Below are 27847 nucleotides of genomic sequence, written 5' to 3'. Positions count from 1 at the left end.
CACGATCTGTGAAGACAGTCAAATGTAATCTTTGCATAATATTCAGCAGGCAAATATGGATTGTCTTCTTTATAATTTATTATTAAACATATTTTACCTTATATTTTAACTTGTTTTTTATCTCCAATATACAAAGACTTTACCATATCTTTGATAGTAATTTTCTTTTCTCCAAAATTTTCTCCATAATGAGGTGGAAAAGGAAGTCACTGGAGTAGCAGGTGCTAACCAGATCACCAAACCATCTGTTCAAATGTCCTGGCTTCTCAATTCTCTCTGGTTTTATCACTCTTGTGTGTTTATCTTTCAATCCTTGCCAGAAAATGAGATGATACTATGCAGATAAAATCAAATACTGCATAACTTGACAATAAGAAAATAGAGTGGGACTAACATTAAACAGATAAAAAAATGTGATGGACAAATATATAATTTTGGCTAAAAGCTGCAGGAAATCAGACAGCTGCACAACAAGATACTGTGCAAAATCTCAACCATCAATTCCAAGCAAGCTACCACTCATCATCATTCTACCTGAGCTTTCTTGTTAGCTGCACAAATTGACTCAGGCTTTAAATAAATTGGCAATATGGGTCTAGAAATTCAGGCAAAGTATCTATTCTGACATTGGTATCTACAGTGGTGATCCTGCCCCGTTAATACCCCTATCATGCAAAATCAGAATTAGAGTCAGACTTCATATCACGGACATATCATGTCATGAAAGTTATTGTTTTGTGGCAGCAGTACATCGCAATATATAGCAATAAAAAACTATAAATTCCAACAGGAAGTATTTATAAACAAATAAAAATCAAATGAGTAGTGCAAAAAGAGGAGAGAGAAAATAGTCAGGTAGTTTTCATGGATTCATTGTTCATTTAGAGATCTGACGGCTGAGGGGAAGAAGCTGTCCCTGAAACATTGCGTGTGTATCTTCAGGCTTCTGTACCTCCTCCTTAATGGTAGCAATGAGAAGAGGTCATCACCTAGGTGATGGGGGTCCTTAATGATGGATGCCACCTTTTTGTGGCATCGACTTTTGAAGGTGCCTTCGATGCTGAGGAGGCTAGTCCCCATGGTGGAACTGGCTGCGCTTACAATTTTCTACAGCTTTTTTCTGATCCTGCAGTGGCTCTCCATATCATACAGCGATGCAACCAGTTAGAATGTTCTCCACTATCTATAGAAACTGGTAAGTGCCTTTAGTGATATATCAAGTCTACTCAAACTCCAAATGAAATGGAGCCACTGTCATGCCTCCTTTGTAATTGATTCAATATGTTGAATACAGGATAGTTCTTCAAGGATATTGACACACAGGAACTTGAAAGTGCTCAGCCTTTCCACTGCTGATCCCTCTATGAGAACTGCTGTGTTCTGTTGACTTCCCCTTCCTGAAATCCACAATCAATTCCATGTTCTTACTGACAATGAAAGCAAGATTGTTGAGCAACATCACTCAACCAGCTGAACTATCTCACTCCTGTACACCTCCTTATCACCATCTGAATTTCTTCCAACAATGGATGTGTCAATGGCAAACTTACAGATGGTGTTTGAGTTGTGCTTTTCACACAACCATGGGTGTAGAGAAAGTAGATCAATGGTCTAAGCATACATCCTTGAGGTGCACCAGGGTTGAATGTCAGCAAGGAGGAGATGTTATTTCTGATCGACAATGACTGTAATCTCCCAACCACAAGTGAAGGATCCAGTTGAAGAGGGAGGTACAGAGGCCCAGATTTTGGAGCTTGTTGATTAGAACTGAGGGCATAATTGTGTTGAACACTGAGCTGTAATCAATAAATAGCTGCCTGATGTAGATAATACTACTTTCCAGGTGATCCAAGACTGAGTGTTGAGCCAGTGAGATTCCATCTGCAGTAAACCTAATGTGCTGATAGGCAAATCTGGAGCAGATCCAGGTCTCTGCTTAGGCAGGAGTTAATTCTAGCCATGATCATCTCTCAAAGCACTTTATCATAGTAGATATAAGTGCCACTGGGTGATAGCGGTTGAGGCAGCTTCTTTGTCACTGTTATGATTGTTTTCTTTCATATCAGGTGGAAAACTTTGACTACAGCAGTAAGGTATTGAAGGTGTCCTTTACACACCCACCAGTTGGTTACCAAAGGTTTTCAGAGTTCTACAGGTACACCGTCAGGGCAGGATGCCTTGCAAGGGTTCACCCTGTTGAACGATGCTCTCACATTGGTCTCCAAGACAGAGATCGCAGAGTCACAAGATGCTAGAGGAATTCACACAGCTGACGTTTTATTCTCCCTTTCAAAGCTTGCATGAAGGGTGTTGAGCTCATTTGGGAGTGAAGCATCACAGCCATTGATGATGTTAGGCTTCACTTTTTAGGAAGTAATGGCCTGAAAGCCCTCCATCCAGTTCAATCTCTAACCCCAATCGGAATTGGTTTCCCTTTTACAATAGCTTTTCGTAGGTTGTATCAGAAATTCTTGTATGGCTCTGTATCACCATTCTTCAATACAACAGATCTAGTCCTCAGCAGACGTTGAATCTCCCACTTCATCCACGGTTTTTGGTTTTGATACATCTGGTATGATCTCAAAGGCACACACTCTGCCACATAGGTCTTGATGAAGTTGGTGACAACTGTGGCATATTCATTCAGATTCAAAGATGAATCCCTGAATATTGTCCAGTCCACTGACTCAAAGTAGTCTTATAAGCACTCTTCTGGCTCCCCTAACCATACCTTCTAGGTCCTCATCACTGGTGCTGTGGCCCCTAGTCCCTGCTTATAGCTGGGACTGGAAGTACAGCCATGTGATCAGACTTTCCAATGTGTGGACGTTGGACAGCATGGTAAGTATTCTAGTTGGCAGTGTAACAATGGTCAAGTGTACTGATTCCTCTGGTTCCACAGGTAATATCTTGGTGGTAGTTACTCAGAAACTTCTTCAATCTGGCCTGGTTGAAAACCCACACAACGATACACATTTTGTATCATTGCATATCAATTGTTTGATACACAATTTACACATATTTGTTGTAAATTAAAATTAAGATACAATCTGATTATTCAATGAATATCATCCTGGAGTGGTAATATTCATTGTAAATTCAAGGTTACTACTGTTAAATTTAAACAAACTTGAAGCAATTGGAATGTTGGTAACACAGAGGAGCAAAGATAACAATACGAAATTTAATTTAACCCAGAGAAAGCAGTCAGCACCAAAAGAATTTGATGAAAGGCCATCAGAATGAAATATTAATAACGTTTCTCTTTAAATGAAGCAGTTTGTCCTGTTGTATGTTTCGAGCATTTTCTATTTCTATTTTAGATTTCCAGCATCTGCAGATCATACTTTTTCATCCATTATTCTTCCGCCAGTCTCTAAAATTTAAATAATCCCCCTCAAAAGGAAATTGGCATGTCAGATTTTTTTTGAAATCAACTGTGGACCTCAATACCTAAAACTATAAAGATGCAGACTCAGTTGACACTTACAAACATCAGCTCAAAACCTATTTATTTAACATTGCTTTTAACTAACATCTTTTTGTCTTTTATTTTCATATTTGCACTTTATCCCACTGTAAGGTACTCTGAACTACATTGCTTGTATGAAAAGTGATTTATAAATAAGTGATTATTTTATTTGTGGCTTAATACATATTGATACAGAATCTTATCAAGCAAAATGCAAATAAAATATGGCCAAAATTTTATAAGCCTAAAATATGATGAGATCTTACCTATCACAATGCTACACCATGTCTCTATCAGGTTTCCTGCTTGAGTGTGGCAAGAGAGAAATGATCAAACATACAGTTGAACAGTTTGAACAAAGTGATTGGTTGAATAAGCTAGAGCTTTTCTCTTTGGAACAAAAGAGAATGAGAAGTGACTAGATAGAGGTATACAAGATAAGAGGCACAACTAGGGTGAATAGCCAGAGACTTTTTCCCAGGGAAAAGCTGCTAATACCAAGGAGCATCATTTTAAGGTGACAAGAGAAAAGTATAAAAGAGGGAGCTAAGTGTTTTACACAGAGTGGTTGGTGGGTGTGTGAAATGCCTAGTGGTGGTAGAGGTAGATACATTAGGCACATTTAGGAAGTTATTAGAAAGGCACACAGATGGTAGAAGAATGGAGGGCTATGTAGGGGGGAAGAGTTAGATTGATCCTAGAGTAGGGCAAATGGTCAGCACAACACTTTGAGTCAAAAGGCTTGCACTGATGATCTCTGTTATGTTCTACAGTTCCTGCACTTCAGAGCTAAATTTACCCTAATCCAATTAGATGACAAACACAAGGAAATCTGCAGATGCTGGAAATTCAAGCAACACACACAAAATGCTAGTGGAACACAGCAGGCCAGGCAGCATCTATAAGCAGAAGCACTGTTGACGTTTCAGGCCGAGACCCTTCATCAGGACTAACTGAAAGGAAAGATAGTAAGAGTTTTGAAAGTAGGAGGGGGAGGGGAAAATGCAAAATGATAGGAGAAGACCGGAGGGGGTGGGGTGAAGCTGAGAGCTGGAAAGGTGCAAAAGGGATACAGAGCTGGAGAAGGGAAAGGATCATGGGACGGGAGGCCTAGGGAGAAAGAAAGGGGGAGGAAAGCACCAGAGGGAGATGGAGAACAGGCAGAGTGATGGGCAGAGAGAGAGGAAAAAAAGGAGGGGGGGAAAAAACTAAATATATCAGGGATGGGGTAAGAAGGGGAGGAGGGGCATTAATGGAAGTTAGAGAAGTCAATGTTCATGCCATTAGGTTGGAGGCTACCCAGATGGAATATAAGGTGTTGTTCCTCCAACCTGAGTGTGGCTTCATCTTGACAGTAGAGGAGGCCATGGATAGACATATCAGAATGGGAATGGGACGTGGAATTAAAATGTGTGGCCACTGGGAGATCCTGCTTTCTCTGACAGACAGAGCATAGGTGTTCAGCGAAACGGTCTCCCAGTCTGCGTCGGGTCTCACCAATATATAAAAGTCCACACCGGGAGCACCAGACGCAGTATACCACACCAGCTGACTCACAGGTGAAGTGTCAATCACCTTTCCAGCTCTCAGCTTCACCCCACCCCCTCCAGTCTTCTCCTATCATTTTGCATTTTCCCCTCCCCCTCCTACTTTCAAATCTCTTACTATCTTTCCTTTCAGTTAGTCCTGACGAAGGGTCTCAGCCTGAAACATCGACAGTGCTTCTCCCTATAGATGCTGCCTGGCCTGCTGCGTTCCACCAGCATTTTGTGTGTCCAATTAGATGCAGTGCTCTGCATAGGCAATGCTTGTATTTGCATGTCTGGAGGCTTATCACTAAGTAATCATCCACTCATTCTCTGAAGCAATCAAGAGGAAGAGGACGAGCTTTAAAGTCAAGATGTGCAGGGTGCATGTGCTCTACTTATCATCCCCCACCAACATGCTGTTGTCATATCTCAGCAAAGATAAACATTGATGATAAGATTTAACATTATTTGCAATTCACCAATACACTTATGTGCTAATTAAGGAAAACAGTGAAGACCTCAAATCTGTTACAGAGTCGTGATCTACTAAGCTGCTTCAGTACCTTGATTACAAGGAACTGGAAGATACCATGGATACTGTGTCCATAAAAACCTTCAAATGCCCTGGAAGGATAAGGAAACCAAAGTCAGTACTCTTTTCTGGGACAAGATCCTGACACTGAGCCCTAACTACACCCAATTTGCCCTATTTGAATGCTTGACTCCAGATTCCCAAAACAGATATTTCATTCTGAGTTCTGTCTTGGGAGGAGATTACTGAAAGAAAAGGGAAAAGATTCAAGGTCATTTTCAACACTTGATTCCTGGGAATTTCTAGCTCATAATTACTCAAAGTAGTGTAGAAACATTCATAATGGCATGAACAATCACCAGTCCAAGTTCAGGAACACACAGAAGTTCATCCCAAAAGGGAAAAAGAGCACACTATCTCAAAAGCTACCCACCCACCTGCTCTGTCAGCCACAATATGGGCAGATCATCCATTAAATTGACCTTATGAGCCACATCAGAATTCACAGAGCTAGAGTGGATGTAAATTACCCTTGATCCTGAAAGATTGCTTTAGAAATGCATTGTCTTTGAACAATAGGGTTGACTCAACCATTCTAGTGGCAGTTAAGAGTCATGCACATTGGAAGGTTATGGAGCTATACGCAGACCAGGCTTGATAAAGGCAGCATACTTACTTCCTTGGATAGAGATTTTATGGTTATCATTACTGACTACAGTTTTTTAAATACCAAATTTTACTTAATTATTTGAATTTTAATGTGTTGGATCAATTGTCTAGGCTTTTGAATATTCATCTAGTAACTTTATCATTATATTGCTTTACTACCATAATACTTCCAGTAATATAGGAAAGGACATAAACTGATTTCTCTCCAAGACTATTAGGTACTCAAAAATAGATTAATAAGATTAATAAGGACATTAGATAAAGGATGACAGTGTTAATCTCCAGGTTACTGCTTATGTTTATCAACAAAGATGTCTGAACAGGAAAGTGAATGATAATGTGAAAGTACAAAGATCAAAATGACAAAATGGTAAAGGAATAAAAATATGCATCTTAAGTAAGAGAAGATAGCTAATTTTAAAAAGATCGATGTGCGAGAGAGAATAGAGTGGGTGAATTACAGGCATGTAGCCAATTGATTTGAAGGAAATCTGTGAAAAAGAAGATCATGATGAACAGACAAAGGAAAGGACAAATGTGTCTGTGAAGGGATGAATATATTCAAGGCGCAGACATACTTTAGGAAAAGATCAAAGAAAATGTGGTGAACTTACGAATAAGACAAAGAAGGACATTCAAAGATGAAATGTGAAATGAAAATATTGAGGAAGAGAGTAAATATGGAAGCATTCCTTAAGAAAAGAGCGTTTTCCAGGTAACAATGAGAGTCAATAAGGGCATATATATTTTAATAAGGTTGTTGAATAGATTTAATATAGTAGGCTGGAGTAATAGCCCACAAGATCTGAGGGAGGGTGGTAAATTGAGTCCAATTTGGTTCAGTTACAGAAAACAAGAGATTGATGGCCAATTTTACTAAAATGTTAAATAAGCACTATTTTGAGAAAAAAAAACAAATAATTAATATCATTAGTATACTGTACAGCATGTAAAAGTTTATTTAAAAGTTCATAAAATGCTATCTTGGCTCAGCTGTCATGATGTTGTTATTGGTAATTAAAATGCTGTTTCTATCTAGTTTAAACCTATGTGCCACGGTTGCATTCAGCCAAGGAGTTTTAATTAATTAATTTATTTATTCAGTTAGATATTTAATGAAATTTATAACCTTTAAAAAATCTATTCAGATATTACTCAACTGACTCAAAAAGGTTCCTTGAAAATCCCTTGATAATGAATGGCTTGTAATTTTTGACAATGCTGTCATTAATGGTATTTTCTCTATCAGATAAGGTCTGAAACAGGGAGAACTAGGGAAATTTCTTACTTAGATAAAATGCAAATGCAGAAGAAATGTTTTCTTTTTAATTATATCGTAGGGAAAAAAGGTAATTATCTTAACGAAGTACAGAATTGATCATGAGATCCAAGTATCATGTATAATGAAATACATTCTATAGTGAGTATTTCATAACATAATTTAATTGAATAAGCTTGAAGTCATGATCCCACAACCTTACAACAGTGATTGTTAGAACAGAATTATAGTCAGTCACATGTCAGTATTTCTGGCTTTATTTTACAAATATAGTTGACTGTTTAAATTGATTGGGATATTCAAGAGAAACTTCTTTGCTCAAAGTGTGGGATTCATTTGAAGATGGAGAGTATTGGATTGATTTAGGGAGAAGTTGGATCAATAAAAGAATAAGATACAAATAAAGGGAGAAAATAAATAGACAAACATGAAATTAAGTAAGAGGTGGAATCCCATAAGGTGAAAGCAAGTTGTTCAGCTACCTGCAATCACAAAGCTGATGAGACCATGTGGTGCGGGGATATGAAACAATGTAGTTAATGTTCTCTGCAATGCTTCAAGAGGGGGATTGGATTTGGAGTAATATCATTCTGTGTATCCCAATGTGAAAATAGCAGCCTTAATACAAAGGTAACTCATGCCTAGAAATATCTTTAATGAGGCAATATTCCTCAGAAAAGTGATTATTACATTTCACTACAGAGAGAAAAAAATATATACTTATTTTAATTCAATAATGCTACAAAAATGCCATTTTGTGATTACATTTCCAGGCAGATGCATATTCCGGTTCTATCACCCCACTTTGCCTCCTGTTGATAGCTATTGTTATGTAAGGTAGTAAAATGAAAGGTGTGACATGATACACTTTGGCACAGAGTAAGAGACAGCTAATGAAAGGGTGAGCAGGAGCAGATGTAGCAGAGTGTGTGTGTGCATCAATCCTTGATGATGGCTTGTGAGGAGAGTGATTAGTGATGCTTGAGGAATTCCTAGCTACAGAAAGAAATGAGGAAAACAGAAGATGCTGTAACCTTCATAAAACACTGCATAATCTGCAGCTGAACACTTCAGCCAATTCTGGTCGCCACACTTTAGGATTGATGTGAAGGTCCCAGATTTGCTGCAGAAGAGATGTAACAAAATAATTCCAGAGAGGAGGGACATCATTTACCACACTAAATAAGCAAAATCTCTCCTCTCCACTCCGAGGGGACACATTTAACATTTTGATGGAATATACAAGAGGGATGCAAGGAAATACATTTTATCCAAAAATACTGTTATTATGGGTGATAGAAACAGAAACAATCAGAGCCTAAAGGGAATTGAATGGGCACTAGAGACGGAATGATCTGTCAGGCTATGCAGAGAGAGAGAAGAAATATGACTGGTGGGATTTCTCAAAGAGGGGCCTGCATCAGCTCAATGGCTCAAATGTCCCCCTTTAGCAATAGTTACCGAGTGACCTATACTGTGCCTCAGAACTAAATGGCACAGGATGCCCATGACATAAACCATCAACAATAGGCTATACATTCCATCTACTGCATCCAATCAAACTCCCCCGAAGCTGATTTTACAAGTGCCCTACAAGGTCAGGTTGCATTGGAGAGCAGATTTCTATTACACATGTAATCCCATGAGGAGTAAATTAGACTGAAGCTGTCAAGAACTCATTTAACCTGTAACCTTTATGGAGAAAAACTTACTGCAACGCTATTGGCAGCAAGTGAGGTGGCAATTTTTATGTTCTGACTCACATGAGAAGAATAAATATAATCCTGTATATTACATGATCATAGTCTTCCATTACTTTAGTTTCTTCAGTGCATCTGGCTAGTGGATTTCTATCTGAATTTGATTTTGATTAACTTTTAATCACAATTAAAAGCCAACTTTTATAGCAATATGCTGAAATTAGTTATTTGCATCAAAATTTGTTGGATTTCATATGTTCATTCAGATTATTCCATTTAACTTGAAGGATTAAATCTAGAAAATGCTGAAAGTCAATAACTGTGAGAAAGGAAAACAGATAGTGTTGCTTTTGGAGGCATATCCTACACTCAGTATGAGGAAAATAAAGCAGACTAGAATTGAAATAAGGTTGCAAATGGCAAGGGGAATAAGGCAAGTCAGGAGGGAGGGTGAGGCAACAGAGATACTTTCCACAGAGAAGAAAATAAACATAATTCCCAGGTAGGGAACATAGGCTACAAAGCTGGCAAATCAGCAGCAAAGGATAGCTAGCCAATATAACTTGACTAGGAGATAGGTGAACAGCGGCTATTTTACAGTTAAAATCAGCTCTTGAGGATGGAGGGAACCACTGGTATCAGCTCAATTGCCTGTAGATAGATCCTGGACTTCTGTGACCCGTATACAATGGATGGGCAGCTCAGCTCCATTATTGGGTTTCTTCTTCTTCCTTGAGTTTTCACGGCAGTTGGCATCCACACTGTTGCATTACTGTCATCTTCAGGATTTACTATCCCTCATTGTCCATTCACTTGACTGCCTAAAGTCATCTTTCCAGTCCCGACACCCTTAAAAAACTAAACAACCATTTCCTCCCCGATCAATCTCCCCACATTCCAATAAACCTTTAACACTGTTCTCTACCAGTCCTATTTTGCATAATTGTTGTAGCATTTGTTGTCTTTCCTGTGCAAATTTCCTACATGGAATAAGGATATGCTCTACTGTTTTAGTCTCCTGACATAGATCGCAAAAACCTGTCGGATGTTTATTTATGATGGCCAGAGTACCATTAAGGTTGCTGTGCCCAATTCTCAGTCTACTTATAATTACTTGCTCCTTCCGCTTTACTCCCCTACTCCTTCCCACATCTACTCTGTTCTGAATTGAATGTACAAACCCCATTTCCAGAAAAGTTGGGATATTTTCCAAAATGCAATAAAAACAAAAATCTGTAATATGTTAATTCACGTGAATCTTTATTTAACTGACAAAAGTACAAAGAAAAGATTTTCAATAATTTTACTGACCAACTTAATTGTATTTTGTAAATATACACAAATTTAGAATTTGATGGCTGCAACACACTCAGCAAAAGTTGGGACAGAGGCATGTTTACCATTGTGTTACATCACCTTTCCTTTTAATAACACTTTTTAATTGTTGTGAAAGGATACTAATTGTAGTAGATTAGCAATTGGAAATTTTGTCCATTCTTGCTTGATATAAATGTGGTGAACTAGATATACCTGTCTGACTGCTCCTGTGGCTCCTCCCACAGACCCTGCTGACTGCTCCTGTGGCTCCTCCCACAGACCCCTGTATAAAGGCGACTGTGGGCTGCTGCTCTCCCTCATTTTCCCCAGGATGTAGTGCTGTTTATTCTTCCAGTCAATAAAATTGATGCACCAGCCGATATCTCACTTCCTAAGTCTCAGCGTGAGTTATTGATGGTGCATCAATTTTCACCCCCCCTTTGTTTAAAAAAAAAGTCCCCAAGTATATTTACAGGTTAAGTCTATCAGGTGGTCGAATCGTTCGCTGTGATCTACGTAGCTCCGGCTGCAATTGCACAGGTGCCGGAGGTGGTGATGGCACAGGTGCCGGAGGTGGTGTTTGCACCGGAGGCGGAGAGTGGGTTGGTTCTGTCCTAACTGGAGGTGTCAGGGATCCCTCGCGTGTGTGCGAGGTCCCCGGAATAGACGCGTACGAGATGCCCGATACATGAGCGTCGTGAGGAGTCTGGGTGTGGCACGGTGTGTGCGGTGTCACCTCAGGTACAGGGTTCATAGTTACCGTGGAATGTTCGGGGTAGTGGTCTGCTGCTCCGGCGGGCGCCAGGTCGCGGACAGAGACCGTGTCCTCCCGCCCATCAGGCAAGACCACGTAGGCATACTGGGGATTAGCATGCAGGAGGTGAACCCTCTCGACCAGCGGGGAGTACTTATTACTCCTCGCATGTTTACGTAGCAGCACTGGCCCCGGGGACGTCAGCCAAACTGGTAGGGTGGTCCCAGTGACAGACTTCCTGGGAAAAGAGAATAGGCGCTCGTGAGGGGTGGCATTGGTGGACGTACACAACAGGGAGCGGATAGAGTGGAGTGCTTCAGGGAGGACCTCCTACCATCGGGAGACCGGCAACCCTTTTGACTTAAGGGCTAAAAGTGTGGCCTTCCACACTGTGGCATTCTCCCTCTCCACCTGGCCATTCCCCCGGGGATTATAACTCGTGGTTCGACTAGTAGCAATGCCCCTAGCTAGCAGGAACCGGCGCAACTCGTCACTCATAAAGGAGGACCCTCTATCACTGTGGACATAGCAGGGATATCCAAACAGAGTGAAGAGCTGTCGCAGGGCTTTTATGACGGACGTGGTAGTAGTGTCGGGGCAGGGAATGGCAAAGGGGAATCGCGAGTACTCGTCAATAATACTGAGAAAATAGACATTGCGGTCGGTGGAGGGAAGGGGGCCCTTAAAGTCAACACTCAGTCGCTCAAAAGGGCGGGTGGCCTTGACAAGTTGCGCAGTTTCAGGACGGTAGAAGTGCGGTTTGCACTCAGCGCAGATTTGGCAGTCCCTGGTCATCGTCCTGATGTCCTCCAGGGAGTACGGCAGGTTCCGGGCTTTCACAAAATGGTAAAATCGGGTGACCCCCGGATGGCAAAGTTGTGCATGAAGGGCGTATAGCTGGTCGAGCTGTGCACTAGCACAGGTTCCCCGGGATAGGGCATCAGGGGGCTCATTGAGTCTGCCAGGCCGGTACAGGATATCATAGTTGTAGGTGGAGAGTTCTATTCTCCAACGCAAAATTTTATCATTTTTGATTTTGCCCCGCTGTTGGTTGTTGAACATGAACGCAACTGAGCGCTGGTCGGTCAGCAAGGTGAACCTTTTGCCGGCGAGATAGTGCCTCCAGTGCCTAATAGCTTCCACTATGGCCTGGGCTTCTTTCTCCACCGCGGAGTGCCGAAGTTCAGAGCCTTGAAGGGTACGAGAAAAAAACGTGCCGGCCGTGTCACGAGTCCCCTGATGCCCTATCCCGGGGAACCTGTGCTAGTGCACAGCTCGACCAGCTATACGCCCTTCATGCACAACTTTGCCATCCGGGGGGTCACCCGATTTTACCATTTCGTGAAAGCCCGGAACCTGCCGTACTCCCTGGAGGACATCAGAACGATGACCAGGGAGTACACCTGTGCCAATAAGACTTCAGCTGCTCAACAGTCCGTGGTTTCCGTTGTCTGATTCTCCTCTTCATGATGCGCCATACATTTTCAATAGGAGATAGATCTGGACTGGCAGCAGGCCAGTCAAGCACATACATTCTGTATCTACAAAGCCACGCTGTTGTAGCCCGTGCAGAATGTGGTCTGGCATTGTCCTGCTGAAATAAGCATGGACGTCCTGGGAAGAGATGTCGCCTTGATGGCAAAGTATGTCTCTCTAAAATCCTAATATATGCCTCAGAGTCAATGGTACCTTCACATACATGCAACTCATCCATGCCGTGGGCACTGATGCACACCCATACCATCACAAATGCTTGTTTTTGTACCTTTTGCTGATAACAATCAGGATGGTCGTTTTCATCTTTGGCACGGAGTACTCAACGCTCGTTTTTTTCTGAAAACTAGCTGAAATGTGGACTCATCTGACCACAGCACATGGTTCCACAGTTTTTCGGCCCATCTGAGATGAGCTCAGGCCCAGAGAACTCGCCGGCGTTTCTGCATAGAGTTGATGTATGGCTTCCTCCTTGCATAATATAGTTTCAAGTTGCATTTCTGGATGCAGTGACGGACTGTGTTAAGTGACAATGGTTTTCCGAAGTACTTCTGATCCCAGGTGGCTATAATTGTCACAGTAGCATGACGGTTTCTTAGATAGTGCCGCCTGAGGGCTCGAAGATCACGCGCATTCAACAGTGGTTTCCGACCTTGCCCTTTATGCACTGAGATGTCTCTGAATTCTCTGAATCTTTTCACAATATTATGTACTGTAGATGTTGAAAGACCTAAATTCTCTGCAATCTTGCATTGGGAAATGTTCCTTTTGAACTGACTAACAATTCTCTTACACATTTTGGCACAAAGAGGTGAGCCACAACCCATCCTTGCTTGCAAAGACTGAGCCTTTGATGGATGCTCCTTTTATACCCAGTCATGATACCTCACCTGCTACCAATTAGCCTGCTTAATGTGGAGTCTTCCAAACCGGTGTTACTTGAATATTCTGTGCACTTTTCAATCTTATTTCAACTCTGTCCCAACTTTTGTTGAGTGTGTTGCAGCCATCAAATTCTAAATTTGTGTATATTTACAAAATACAATTAAGCTGGTCAGTAAAACTATTGAAAATCTTTTCTTTGTACTTTTGTCAATTAAATAAAGGTTCACTTGAATTAACATATCACAGATTTTTGTTTTTATTGCATTTTGGAAAATATCCCAACTTTTCTGGAAATGGGGTTTGTAAATGTCTTTCTTTTATTGCTCTATCCCAATGTTGCTGCCACTGTTGATTTATCCTTCTCCACACTATGCTCTTCCCCTCTGATTTTGATAGTTTAATATTGACCTCTACAGATCCTTTTTTGACTGCTGCTTTTGCCAGCTTATCTGCTGTCTCATTTCCCTTAATACCCGAATGTGCTGGAACCCACATGAATGCGATATTTTTGCCTTATCCAGCCAGTCTTAAATTTGCAAACAGGATTTCATAAAGCAGATCCTGGTGTCCTCTAGCTGTACCCACCTTAATGCTTGCAAGGGCCGATTCAGTATCGCTACATATCACAATATTATTACAATCAACCTGCTCACTCCATTCTAGTACTAACAGTATGGCAAACATTTCAACTGCATAAACACTCAAGCAATCCGGCGTTCTCTTGCTAATTTCCACTTGATAACTTGGCACAACAATTGCAGACCCTGTTGCACTCGTTTCTGGATCCTTTGATCCATCCGTAAAAATCCATACGTCTTTATCTTTACATTCCCTATACCTATGATATTCACTGAGTATATCAGCCATTTTATTACTGTATTTAATCTTAAGCAATTCCAAATCTACAGAAGGATTTTCTAATACCCAGAAAGGTCTGACAGGCCACACCACACTTGGACAAAACTCTTCATCATATACACCCATATATTTTGCTGTATGCTCTCCAGTCAAACCAAAACTTTCTTTTTGTGTCCTTTCCTTCTCCCAGCATGTCTTCAACACCCTTTTTGTAGCATGGCTATCACCATGCCCCCTTAAATTAATCCAGTAATTGGCCTCCAGCTGTTTACGTCATAGCCCCAATGGCATTTCATTTGCTTCAACTTGGAGTGCACACACTGGGGAAGTTCTGACTGCTCCCAAGCACACCCTTAGAGCCCGAACTTGCACAATATCCAGTTCTGCTAACACAGATTTTGCTGCTGACCCGCATACAATACTTCCATAATCTAATCTTGATTTTATTAATGCTGCATAAATATACTTCAGTGATGCAAAATCAGCACCCCATTCCAAACCATCAAGACACCTCATGACATTTATCACATTTTTACATTTAGCAACTACATATCTAACATGTTCTCTCCATGTTAATCTCAAGTCAAAGTACACTCCCAAAAACCGATAACTTTCAACTCTCTCCAGGTTACTTCCATACAGAGTCAGATTAACTATATGTTCAATATTTTCCCCTCTTTTCCACAAAGCCCCGTTATCTGCAAACAATGACCTCCCCACTTCCATTGGTATATTTACGAATATATAATTTATCAAAATGGAGAATAAAGTTGGACTCACTACATTCCCCTGAGGCGTCCTGTTTTCTACAACATACTGACTTGATAGCTCTGATCCTATCTTCACCTGAATAGTTCTCACATTTAAAAAGTCCTTAACCCAATTGAACATTGCCCCCCACAATTCCCATTAAATTTAGCTTGATTAGGAGCCCCTCCTTACATAACACATCATAAGTTTTCTCAACATCAAAAAAACTGCAACCACTGTCTCTTTATTTACTTGAGCTTTTCTTATTTCGTCCTCTAGACCACCACTAGATCAATAGTATTCCTTCCTTTCCTGAACACGCTTTGATATGTAGCCACCATACCTCTACTTTCCAGAAAGTACACTAACCTCTCATTTATCATACGTTTCATAAGTTTACATATATGAGATGTCAAGGCAATTGGCCTGTAATTTCCTGGCCTGCTGGCATCTTTTCCAGGTTTCCTTATTGGAATAATTATTGTCTCTTTCCAGCTCCCTGGTATTCTCCCTTCATCCTAGACTTTGTTATACAGAAGCAGTAGTTTCTCCAGACTTTCTTCACTCAGGTGTATTATCATACTATAGCATATTTCATCTTTACCTGGTGCAGTCTTTCCTGCTCTATCTAGTGCCTTTCTTAATTTTCCCCATGCTGAAAGGGATATCTTGCACACCGTCAAGGTTAGTTTTCCTACATAAAGCCTCCATATTTTCAGCTTTTGTTCTCTCTCTACCTCTTCTTCCCTTCTCAGACAAATTATCAGAACTATGTACCATAACAAAAATACTTGCCAACAACTCTGCCTTTTCCTTATTTGTTACTGCAGTCACATTTCCATCCACCAGAACTGGGTATCTCCACTCTCTCCTATCCCCTCCCATCCTTTTTATCATCCCCCACACCTCTCCTGCTTGGGTTGTGTTTCTGATTGAATCACAGTACTTTTTCCAGTGCATCCTTTTAGCATGTCTTATTGTCCTCCTTACTACTGCCTGAGCTTGTTTGTACTGAATCAAATGTTGGAAGTTATGAGTTCTTTTAACCAATTTAAAAGCCTTATTTTGATTTCTCATTGCTTCCTTACAATTATCATCCCACCATGGCATTACTCTCTTCTTTGTTCCTCCTTTACTTTTAGGAATGGATTCTAATGCAGCTGATGTTATACCTTGTTTTAATATGCTGTCAAGTGTTTCTATGTCCATCTCATTACTGACCTGACTTAGATATCTTTCACTTTATCCAGAAACTTCTCCCAACTGGCTTTCTCAAGGATCCATTTCCCACCCATATTCTCTGTGACCAATGAGGCAGAAATATTTATCTTGCACCAGATTGGGTAATGATCACTCCCTACAGTTCCTTCTTGGTACACTAACCACTCACATACTGATGCAATAGAGTTTGATACTAATGTAAGATCAAGCACAGATTCTTTACCTGTATTAACATCAATTCCAGTACTACTGCCATCATTTAGGTACACTAAATACTTCTCATCTAGCAACTCCTCTATTACTTGACCACCGATGTCTGTTCTGTCGCTCCCCCATAATACATTATGTCCATTAAAATCACTACACCAAACACCATTACTCCTATTCTGCCCTTCTATCACCTCAAGCATGTTTAACTCTAGCCTTTTGCATGGATTATAATAATTCACAATCACTAACTCTTTCCTTTCAATCCATATTTTTACTACCACATACTCTTGTTCACTTCCTATACCTACTATTCTATAAGGAATACCTTGCTTTTCATAAGTTGCACATCCTCCTCCTCCCCCCTTTCTCCTGTCTCACCTTACCGCCTCATAACCATATGAAACAAAATCTAAATTAGGTTTTAACCAGGTCTCCTGGATACACACATCTGGCTTTTCTCTCCTACTAGCTATAAACTGCTTGAAATCTTGTCCATTACTAATCAGGCTTCTTGCATTCCATTGAAGTAGCAGCATTATTAGTAGTATCAACCCACACATCCTGTCTCTTGACTTGACTGTACCTTGAGTTCATCGTTTACCTCTTCCCATTTTAATCCTATCATACCCAAATGGTGCTCTGCAGCTTTCACAATAATCTGAATTCTTTCAGTTTTAGATTTGATCTCACAAGTGGCATTTACCACTCCTCCTATAAAGGTCACCAATTTCTTCTCTATCCATGCATTCTTCTTATGTTGTCTTTCTTTAGCTGCCACTTGCTCTTTGCTACATCCTCACTCATTCATTTTCTTTTGTCCTGCCAACTTGACTGCCTCAGCATGAGACTTTTTCCTTCATCCTTATCTTCTGCACCTCCACCTCTTTTTTCACCACTTCACATCCCCAGTACACTACACTATGGTTACCTCCACAATTACAGCACTTTGGTCCCACTCCCTCTCCACGTTTTCCATATTCATGTTCCCCACCACACCTTGCACATCTTCTCTTTCCTTTGCACACTTTGGCCACATGTCCAAACTTCTGGCAATTGAAACACCTCATAGGTTTTGGTATATATGCTCTTACATTGTATCTCAGAAATCAAAAATATAACTCCTTTGGAGGCACCTTATCCTCAAATTCTACCAGAACAGTTTCAGTCTCCCTTTTCTCTGCTCCCCTTGTCATTCTTTTCACATTCTTCACTGAACTATTCCTCACCCTTAAGTTTTCCACTAGCTCCTTCATATTAACACTGAGGGAAACTCCAGAGATCACCCCTTTGCAACCATTGACCCTTTGTGCTCCAACTCTTACAACCCTGGACACTTTGATTTTCCCAACATTAGTCAACTTTGTTGCCTTCTCCATTTGCTCTTTAGCTTTACATCCTATCAGCAGGTTTCCATCTCTTAAAATTCTCACATGGCTCACTTCCCCCACTTGCCCTCTGATGATTTTTGTTAGATTAAGCGGATTGATTTTCTTTACTCCCTCTTCCCCCTCAAATCTTACCACTACATTTAGCAATTTTGCCCTCGGGCCCTTCTCCTCAACTTCTCTTCCCTCATTCTCCAATCCACCTACACTGGACCCACCTCCTTTCTTTCTCTTCCGACCCATCACCTTCCTATTCTTAGTCCCTCTCCCCACCTCTTCCCACTCAAACTCCGTGCTGCTGCTGCTGTCACCATCAGTCTCCCTCCCTGCCATCCTATCGGAGTTTACAAGGAACCCTGTACGAATATCATTCCGGACCTATACAGGCCGTCGGTCAATATTCCCACAGAATGTCCCCCACAACACCCCAGCAGTCAACCCTCAACCAGCCAACCAATCCACAATCAACTCTGCACCCAGCAGCTGAACCTTCCAGACACAGGTGTATTATTACTACAATTAATTGAAACACCTTGACTGCACCGCAGCATTATTGGGTTTCATGTAGTTTCTGTCTGTTATGGCTTTCTGGATTTGGATTGTTACCTTATCTCCAATTGCTCGTTCTCACTAATTGTAAGTTCCCAACTGTTGTTGATTGCTCATTATTGCATTGTTAAGAAATTAGCTTTCACTATCAGGGCGGCCATTTTATATCATTTTTACATTTCAGTCGGTTAGAACCAATTTGTCGGAAGTCGAGGGAGCTTTGATCAGTATTTAATGCTACACATTGTTAGAACACCAGAAGTATTGTCTTTATACACTGGCTCCCTGTATACTATAACACATTGGTGAATAATAAAATTGCCTTCAATGACAGCTATGTCGGGATAAGAGTTAATTATCTGTCTAGCTTGAAGAAAACAGGGAAAGCTCTTGAGGGAGGGCAGAATACTATATGAGGAGTCCTATTGTATTGGGGTTCCCTGGCCATACACTAGGCAACTTACCCATGAGGAACGGGGAGTGGGTTTTGTGGGCGAGAACAAGATTCCCAGATGGTAAACACGAGGAAATCTGCAGATGCTGGAAATTCAAACAACACACACAAAATGCTGGTGGAACACAGCAGGCCAGGCAGCATCTATAGGGAGAAGCACTGTCAACATTTCAGGCCAAGACAGCGCTTCTCCCTATAGATGCTGCCTGGCCTGCTATGTTGCACCAGTATTTTGTGTGTGTTCCCAGACAGTGTGTTGCTTCCCGTGTGCCAGGGTCTGAGATATCTCGGATCGAGTCCTCAGTATTCTTAAGTGGGAGAGTGAACTGTCTGATGTTGTGCTCCATGTAGGTACCAATGACATGGGTGGTACAAGTGATGACGTTCTGCAGAGGAAGTTCAGGTGAGTTAGGTGCTAAGTTAAAGGGCAGGCCTCCAGCATTGTGATCTCAGGATCCATACCACGAGCTACTAAGGCCAGAACTAGGAAGTTATACAGTTTAGTATGTGGCTAAGGAGTTGGTGTAGGAGGGAAGCATAAGATTTTTGGATCATGGGTCTCTCTTTCAGGGGAGGTGACAATTTGCACCTGAACTGGAGGGGTTCTAATATCCTTGCAGAAAGATTTGTTAATGCTGCACAGTGGGGTTTAAACTAGATTTGCAGTGGAATGTGAACCAGAATGCCAGAATAGTTAGTGCAGATGTTGGTAAAACTTCAGACAAAGCTAGGAATCAAAGGTTGTGCATGGTCCTGAGCTGCCTATATTTAAATACAAGAAGAATCATAGGAGAGGTGGTTAATAATTTTGAAGATAAGGTAGCTGCTTTACAAACAGAGGCAATGTGTAGTGAAGAGAGGCTGTTGATAGGGTGAAATTGCAGTCCACAGGATGACCTGCAATGTAAAAGGCAGACAAAATCAAAAAAATAAAATCAAAATCAAATAGGACTGAAGGTGTCGTATCTGAATGCATGCAGTATATGGAATAAGGCAGATGAACTTGCGGCACAGTTGCAGATTAGCAGGTATGAATTGTAGGCATCACTGAATCATGGCTGAAAGATTATAACTGGGAGCTTAATGTCCAAGGATACATATTGTATCAAAAGGATGGATAGGAAGGGAAAGGGGGCAACCTTGTCCTGATGGTAAAACATGAAATCAAGTCATTAGAAAGAGGCAGCATAGGAAGCTGTTGAATCATTGTGGATAGAGCTAAGGAACTTCAAGGGTAAAAAGACCCTGATGGGAGATGTATACGGACTCCCAAACAATAGTAAGGATGTGGCCTACAAATTACAATGGGAGATAGAAAATGCAAACCAAAAGGGTAATGTTAAAATAGTCATGGGGGATTTCAATGTGCGGGTAGATTGGAAAAATTGGGTTGGTGCTGGATTGAAGGAGGGGGGAGTTTCAAGAGTGTCTATAAGATGGCTTTTCAGAGCAGCTCATGGTTGAGGCCACTAGAGGATTAGCTATTCTGAATTGATTAAAGAGCTTAAGGTAAAAGAACCCTGAGGAGAGTTGATCATAATCTGATTGAATTGACCCTGAAGTTTGAAATAGAGAAGCTAAAGTCAGATGTATCAGGATTACAGTAGAATTAAGCGAATTACAGAGGCACGAGAGAGGTGTTGGCCAGAATTGTGGGGAAAAGGACACTGGCAGGAATGACAGCAGAGGAGCAATAGCTGAAATGTGTGGGGGAAATTTCGGAAGACACAGGATATATACATCTCACAGAAGAAGAAATATTATAAAAGAAAGATGGCACAGCCATGGCGAACAAGAGGTCAAAGCCAGAACAAAAGCCAAAGAGAGGGAATATAATAGAGCAAAATTTTTGGGAAGTTAGAGGATTGCTAAGGATTACAGGATATAAAAATCAACAGAAGGCAACTAAAATGTCATCAAGAAGGTAAAGATGGAATACAAAAGTAAGCTAGCCAATAATATTAAAGAGGATACCAAATGCTTCTTCAGATACATGAAGGATAAAAGAAAGGCAAGAGTGGATATCGGACCACTGGAAAAGTAATGGAGAGGAAGCACTGAAGAGGAAATAATGGGGTAAAACAAAATATCAGATGAACTGAATAAGTATTTTGCATCAGTCTTCACTGTGGAATACACCAGCAGTATGGCAAAAGTTCTGGGAGTCAGGGGGCATGAAGTGTTTGAAGTCACTATAATTGGAGAGAAATTTCTTGGGAAACTGAAAGGTCTGAAGGTAGATAAGTCACCTGGACCAGATGGTGTGAACACCAGAATTCTGAAAGAGGTTGCTGAAGGGCTTGTGGAGGCACGCTAAGACCCCATAATGCAAAGATCTCATAATGATCTTTCAAGAACCACTAGATTCTGGAATGGTTCTGGAAGACTGGAAAATTGTAGATGTCACTCTACTTTTCAAAAAGGCAAGGAGGCAGAAGAAAAGGAACTATAGGCCAGTTAATCTGACCTCAGAGATTGGGCAGATGTTGTTGAATATTAAGGATGAGGTCTCAGGAAGGCACATGATAAAGTAGACTGTAGTCAGCAAGGTTTCCTCAAGGGAAAATCTTCCCTAATAAATCTGTTGGAATTCTTTGAAGAAGTAACAAGCAGAATAAAAGAAGAAGAATCAGTTGATGTTTTGTACTTAGATTTTCAGAAGGTCTTTGAGAAGATGCCTCACATCAGGCTGCTTAAAATGGTACAACACCTGGTAATACAGGAGAGATTTTAGCTTGGATAAAGCAGTGGCTAATTGGTAGGAGGCAAAGAGTGGGAAGGAAGGGAGTCTTTTCTGGCTGGCTGCCAGTGACATGTGGTGTTCCACAGGGGTCTATGTTGGGACTGATTCATTTTTACATTATATGTGAATGATTTGGGTGATGGAATTGATGGCAGACAATATAAAGTTAGGTGGAGGGGCAGGTAATTTTGAGGAACTAGAGAGGATAGAGAAGGACAGACAGATTAGGAGAATGGGCGAAGAAATAGCAGATGGAATATAGTGTTGGGAAGTGTATGGTCATGCACTTTGATAGAAGAAAAAGCTATTTTCAAAATGGAGAGAAAATACACAAAAAAAGTGAGGTGCAATGGGACTTGGGAGTCCTTGTGCAGAATTCCCTAGAGGTTAATTTGCAGGTTTTGTCCATGCTGAAGAAGACAAATGCAAAGTTAGCATTCACTTTAAGGGGACTAGAATATAAAAGCAAAGACATAATGTTGAAACTTTATAAATTACTGGTGAGACCACACTCGGAGTATTCTGAGCAAGTTTGGGCCCCTTATCTTAGAAAGGATGTGCTGAGAAGATTCAAAGGAGGTTCACAAAAATGATTCCAGGATTGAATGAAGAGTGTCCGATGACTCTGGACCTGTATTCACTAGAATACAGAGAAGAATGAGAAACCTATTGAATGGTGAGAGGCCTTGATAGAATGGACCTGTAGAGGATGTTTCCTATAATGTGAGAGTCTAAGATCCAAGAACACAACCTCAGAATAGAAGGGTGTTCTGTTGGAATGGAGATGAGGAGGAATTTCTTTAACCAGAGAGTTGTGAATCTGTGGAATTCTTTGCCACAAGCAGCTGTGGAGATGAAGTTTTTATGTATATTTAAGACAGAGGTTATTAGATTCTTGATTGACCTGGGCATAAAACGATACAGGGAGAAGGCAGGAGATTGGAGCTGGGAGAAAAATTGGGTCAGTCATGGTGGAATGGAGGAGCAGACTCAATGGCCAAATGGCCTAATTCTGCTCCTATGTCTTATGCTCTGACAATTATGAACAACAATGTTAACAGTTTGGATGGTCCCTGGATATCAGAGGCAATTAGAAAATCCTGTAAAGACTCACTATATTTTCAGAGGTCTGGGCTGTATCCACTCCCCTGCCTCCTATGTTTGTTATCAGAACACACCTAAGACAGTTCAGCAGTTTGCCAGTTAACCTCTAAAACCTGCTGCAGCCTCACATGAGGTGACTTCATGACTGGCAGGACGATAGGTTCTAAATAAACCAACAATGCTAGTGGGGGCATAGACGATAAGTAGAGAGTCTAGAGGGCAGCATTGATTGAGCATGGTTTGGCTCACAGCACTGATTATGCGTTATGCAAATATCAATTGAATCTATGGGCTGGTGTTATTTATGTGGTGGTATGGTTCTTCTTTGGCTGTCCATCGATCTTCGATGATGACTGAGGCCTGGGCAAGGTTGTATCTGAGACCAGCAGTTGCACAACACGGGTGTCGTCGCAGAGCAAGGTGTGGTTAAGTGCCTTGCTCAAGGACACAACACGCTGCCTCAGCTGAGGCTCGATCACTAGACCGACGACTACACCTTCAGATCACTAGACCGATGCTTTAACTACTTGGCCACGTGCCACACATGGTAGTATGGTTAGGGGGCCACTGATATCCATATCCTTTAAAGTAAATATATATGAATTTTACCTCTATTCCATGCTTATGTTGGAATGCTTCAATTAAGAGTTATTGTAACTATAAATGGAAAATACACACAATGCTCACTTTATTAGATACATCCTGAACCTAATAAAGTGGCTAATGAGTGTATATTCTTGGTCTTCTGCTGCTGTAGTCCATCCACTTCAAGGTTCAACATGTTGTGCACTCAGAGATGCTCTTCTGCATACCACTGTTGGAATGTTCGGTTATTTCAGTTTTTGATGCCTTTCTGTCAACTTGAACCAGTAAGGTCATGCTCCTCTGACCTATCTCATTAACAAAGCATTTTCACCCACAAAACTGCCACACACTGAATGTATCTGTTTTTTTGCACGTTTCCCTGTAAAGTCTAGAGATTGCTGTGCATGAAAATCCTAGGAGATCAGCAGTTTCTGAGATACTCAAACCACCCTGTCAATCATTCCACAATCAAAGACACTTAGATAACACTTCTTCCCCATGCTGATTTTTGACTTGAACAACAACAGAACCTCTTGACCATATTTGCATGATTTTGTGCATGGAGTTGCAGCCACATGATTGGCTGATTATATATGTGCATTAATGCACATATGTACAGGTGTACCTAATAAAGTGGCCACTGAGCGCAAATCCTTAAATACTCAGCCTAATATTGGCAGTTGTATCAGAGATTGGGAGATCAAATCTTCTGCTTTATTGAATTAATGTTATTAAGAAATACCCTCCATAATATGTACATCATTATTACAGTCAAGATATTAGGCTTTCAAGATCATTTCTAGAAGTGCTACATACATTTATAATATAATTATTGCCTCATCACCATTTAATTAACTTAAGCATTTATAACTCAATCTACGGTATTTGCATCTGATCTGGCTGACCAGTTGTGTTTGTTTCCTCTCTGGGATCTTCTTTGACGAAGCAGATCCCACTAATGATGGCATTGTTAAATATTACAAGCTATTCATTATGAAGGATATTTCAAAGTGCCAAGCCATTTATCATTCAATTCTTTTTAAGTCATTTCAATTTATATCACATTAGAGGCTTTAAAGCACATGAATTTCATTAATCTATAGCACCTTGACCAACTGCATTCAACACATGCAAATTTAAACTAGATAATAATAGCTCTTAATTACTATTAGCAGTATCATGACATCTGAGCCACGACAGCTTGTTGGGATTTTTTTCAATGCTTTCCCTCCTGATTTTTAACATACTGTTCATTTTATACCAATCCATTTATTCCAAACTTGTGTGTTTAATAACTTTAACCTAACGTTCTTGATTCTCTGACTTTGCCTTTATATTTTTGAATATTACCAGTCTGTGAGGGGAAATGTGGGTGTGATTATGATTATTTCATAAGAAATTATATTATCCTCACAGGATCCCACAATCATCACCATGAGCCAACCACCTCTCCATTTCACTGCTTCTGCAAGTATTCTCATTATTACATAGCCCATTTGGCTGATCTCCTTCCTAATTACTTCCTGAGCTTAGATCATCTTTTTTTAATATTAATCTCATTAATTGAAATTCATTTGTTTTAACACAAGAGATTCAACAGATGCTGGAAATCTAGAGAAGCACGCACAAAATGCTGGAAGAATTCAGCAGGTCAGTCAGCATCTATGGAGAGGAATAAACGGTCTAAATTTCTGGCCAAGGTCCTTCATCAGGATTGGACAGGAAGGGGGAAGAAGGTAATGTAATGGTTAGCATGAAGCTATCACAACTTGAGGCATCAGAGTCGGGAATTTGATTCCATAGTCATCAGTAAGGATTTGCACGTCCTCCCCGTGAACATGTGGGTTTCTTTCAGGGGCTCCAGTTTCTGCCCACAGTCCAATGACATACTCGTTAGTAGGTTAATTAGTCATTGTAAATGGTCCTGTGTTTGGGCTAATTTTAAATAGGCGGGTTACTAGGTAGTGTGACTCATTGGGCTGGACGAGCCTGTCTTGTGCGATATCTCTAAATGATTAAGTAAAAGGTACTTCACCTGTCCAGTTATTTGTGCATCAGTGCATGTTGTTACGGTCACTGCTCATGAGCATTATGTTGTTCTATGGTTTTGTTGTGCATCATTATTGTGTTTCACTTTTCAGAACATTGTGGCCGAAAAAAAAATTAGTGTCAACCATTTTTGATGATCTAAATGTCTGCTATATTTTGCCATAAAGGCAAACCTACAACAATCTCTAAAATTGGAAATCCTTGCTTTAGGAAACAATTGTTGAGGTTTCTTTTAAAAGTACTGCAAGCTAACTTCTGCATACATTGACAGTAGTTTGTACTGCAAAAGACCTTTCTCAATGGCTGCCATTAAGCTGCCATGGGGAAGTGAAAAAGGTAGTGTTGAAAAGCATAATAGTGAGAGGAAAGAGAAGAGGGGTGAGGGTAAAATATCTCTATACCGAGTACTATGAAAATCCCAGCAAGACTTTAAGATTCACGAAGCAACTGAAGGTGGCTGGGCAAGTACAAACATTTGTGTTGAACTGCTGCAGTATGGTCCTCTGGCTGTGGTGATTGGCTTTGAGAAAGCACTGCCATCTTTGTGCATATATTGTTTTACCTTTGAATTATTCAGTTTTTGACTATGATTCTGTTGGCTCTATAAGTTGTATGATTGCTATCTGCAGCACACTCTCAGTCAGATGTTGGACAGCAGACTGATAAAAGCCTTTGTCATATTTGTATTTGGGATAACAGACTTCAACAGCTACAACTGTTATTTAATATGTTTCTGTGTCATGATCATCAATACAAGATAATATTATTACTTGATGACAAATACCTTATAGTTATTTGTTTGAAAGTGATTTTCCTGGATATGACATGTAATGGGAACACTTTGCTTACCAGAGGTCCCTTACGTGGTGAAAACAAGCACTGAACACGTTAATAATGACAGATATCAAACACAAGTTTACAATGTCAAAAAGCTAAGCACAAAACTACTGTATTGAGATGATGAGGACAAAATAATAAGATAGTTAAGTGGTTCAACCGTTTGAAAAATGCAGTATTAGATGCAATGATGGTTTTTTAAAAAATATATATATTTTATAGATGTTCGGCTCACAGTTCCACAAGGTTCACTCGTCTCTGCATTGAACTGAGGATGTGGCCTGGACTCACTTCAGTGAACTTCAGTTCTGAATGTTATTTGCTTACTTTTATTGTTTACAGTTTTTTTTCTTTCTGCACGCTGGGTGTTTGATGGGTTCTATTGGGTTTCATTGTTTTGTGGCTGCCTATAAGGAGACAAGATTGTGTACAGACTTTGATAATAAATGTACTTTGAGCTTTGAACGTTATTAACAAATTTAAGTTTGAGCCGATGTTGGTCTGATGAAGATGCTGCCACAGCATTTTTGGAATAATAGGAGAGTAGTGATATCTTTCCAAGTCAGGATATTTTGTAGCTTGAAAGGGAACTTGCACTGAAACCATTGCTTCAAACATTTTCAATTCAGTTTAATTATTTCTAGAGTTCTGTTGTTGTACAGCATCAGGAGGTCCACTTCAGGAGAAATCATACCAAAAAGAAGACACCCCAACATGTGCTTGTCTCCATATGTGTAAACAATTAATCTTGCATCATAAACATGTAACTTCCATTTCTATGCAGTATTTCTTGGCTGCATTATGCATTTAGAACAGTCCCTGTCACGCCTATCAAGGAAATAATAGTTAAGAAAAGAATTGCTCTGGACTAAAAGGAATGCACAAACAAGTCCCTACTTCCATTAGACCAACTTTCCAGGAGAGGAAAAACATGTTATAAAAGTACTGGAGAGTGAAAGACTATTTCCACAAAATTAAAGACAGTAAAAATACAGTGAAGAGAATTCCATTTCCTGATAAGAAAAATAAGAAATAGTAGATGCTGGAATTCTGAACAAAAAAATAAACCACTGCAAAACTCTGTGAGTCCAGCAGCCTTAGCGGAGGCAAAGGAATGGTTAATTCTTTGGGCTGAGGCTGTGCGTCAGGACTTCCCCATCCTACTAATCCCCAAAATTTGAAGGCAAAACATATAATAAAGTATTCCCTGAAATTTGGAGAAATAAAAGGTGATGTGACTGAAGATAGATAGAGAAGAACCTCTCCATTCCTTATGCAGGATGAGAAGACATGGACTAAAAATTAAAGCCAGGCCTATTCTTGATAATATTAGAAAATACAATGCAGACATAATAACATTTTGAAAATTACTTTGGCAAATGATAAGTAATACCTGAAAACTGTTAATTGATTAATCAGAACTGCATGAAAATCTCTTTTCTTTTTGAAAAGAACTTCAAAGGTAGTGTAT

Source organism: Hemitrygon akajei, chromosome 3 (genome assembly GCF_048418815.1).
Source record: "Hemitrygon akajei chromosome 3, sHemAka1.3, whole genome shotgun sequence".
NCBI classification, from domain to species: Eukaryota; Metazoa; Chordata; class Chondrichthyes; order Myliobatiformes; family Dasyatidae; genus Hemitrygon; species Hemitrygon akajei.
This window is presented reverse-complemented; position numbering follows the sequence as displayed.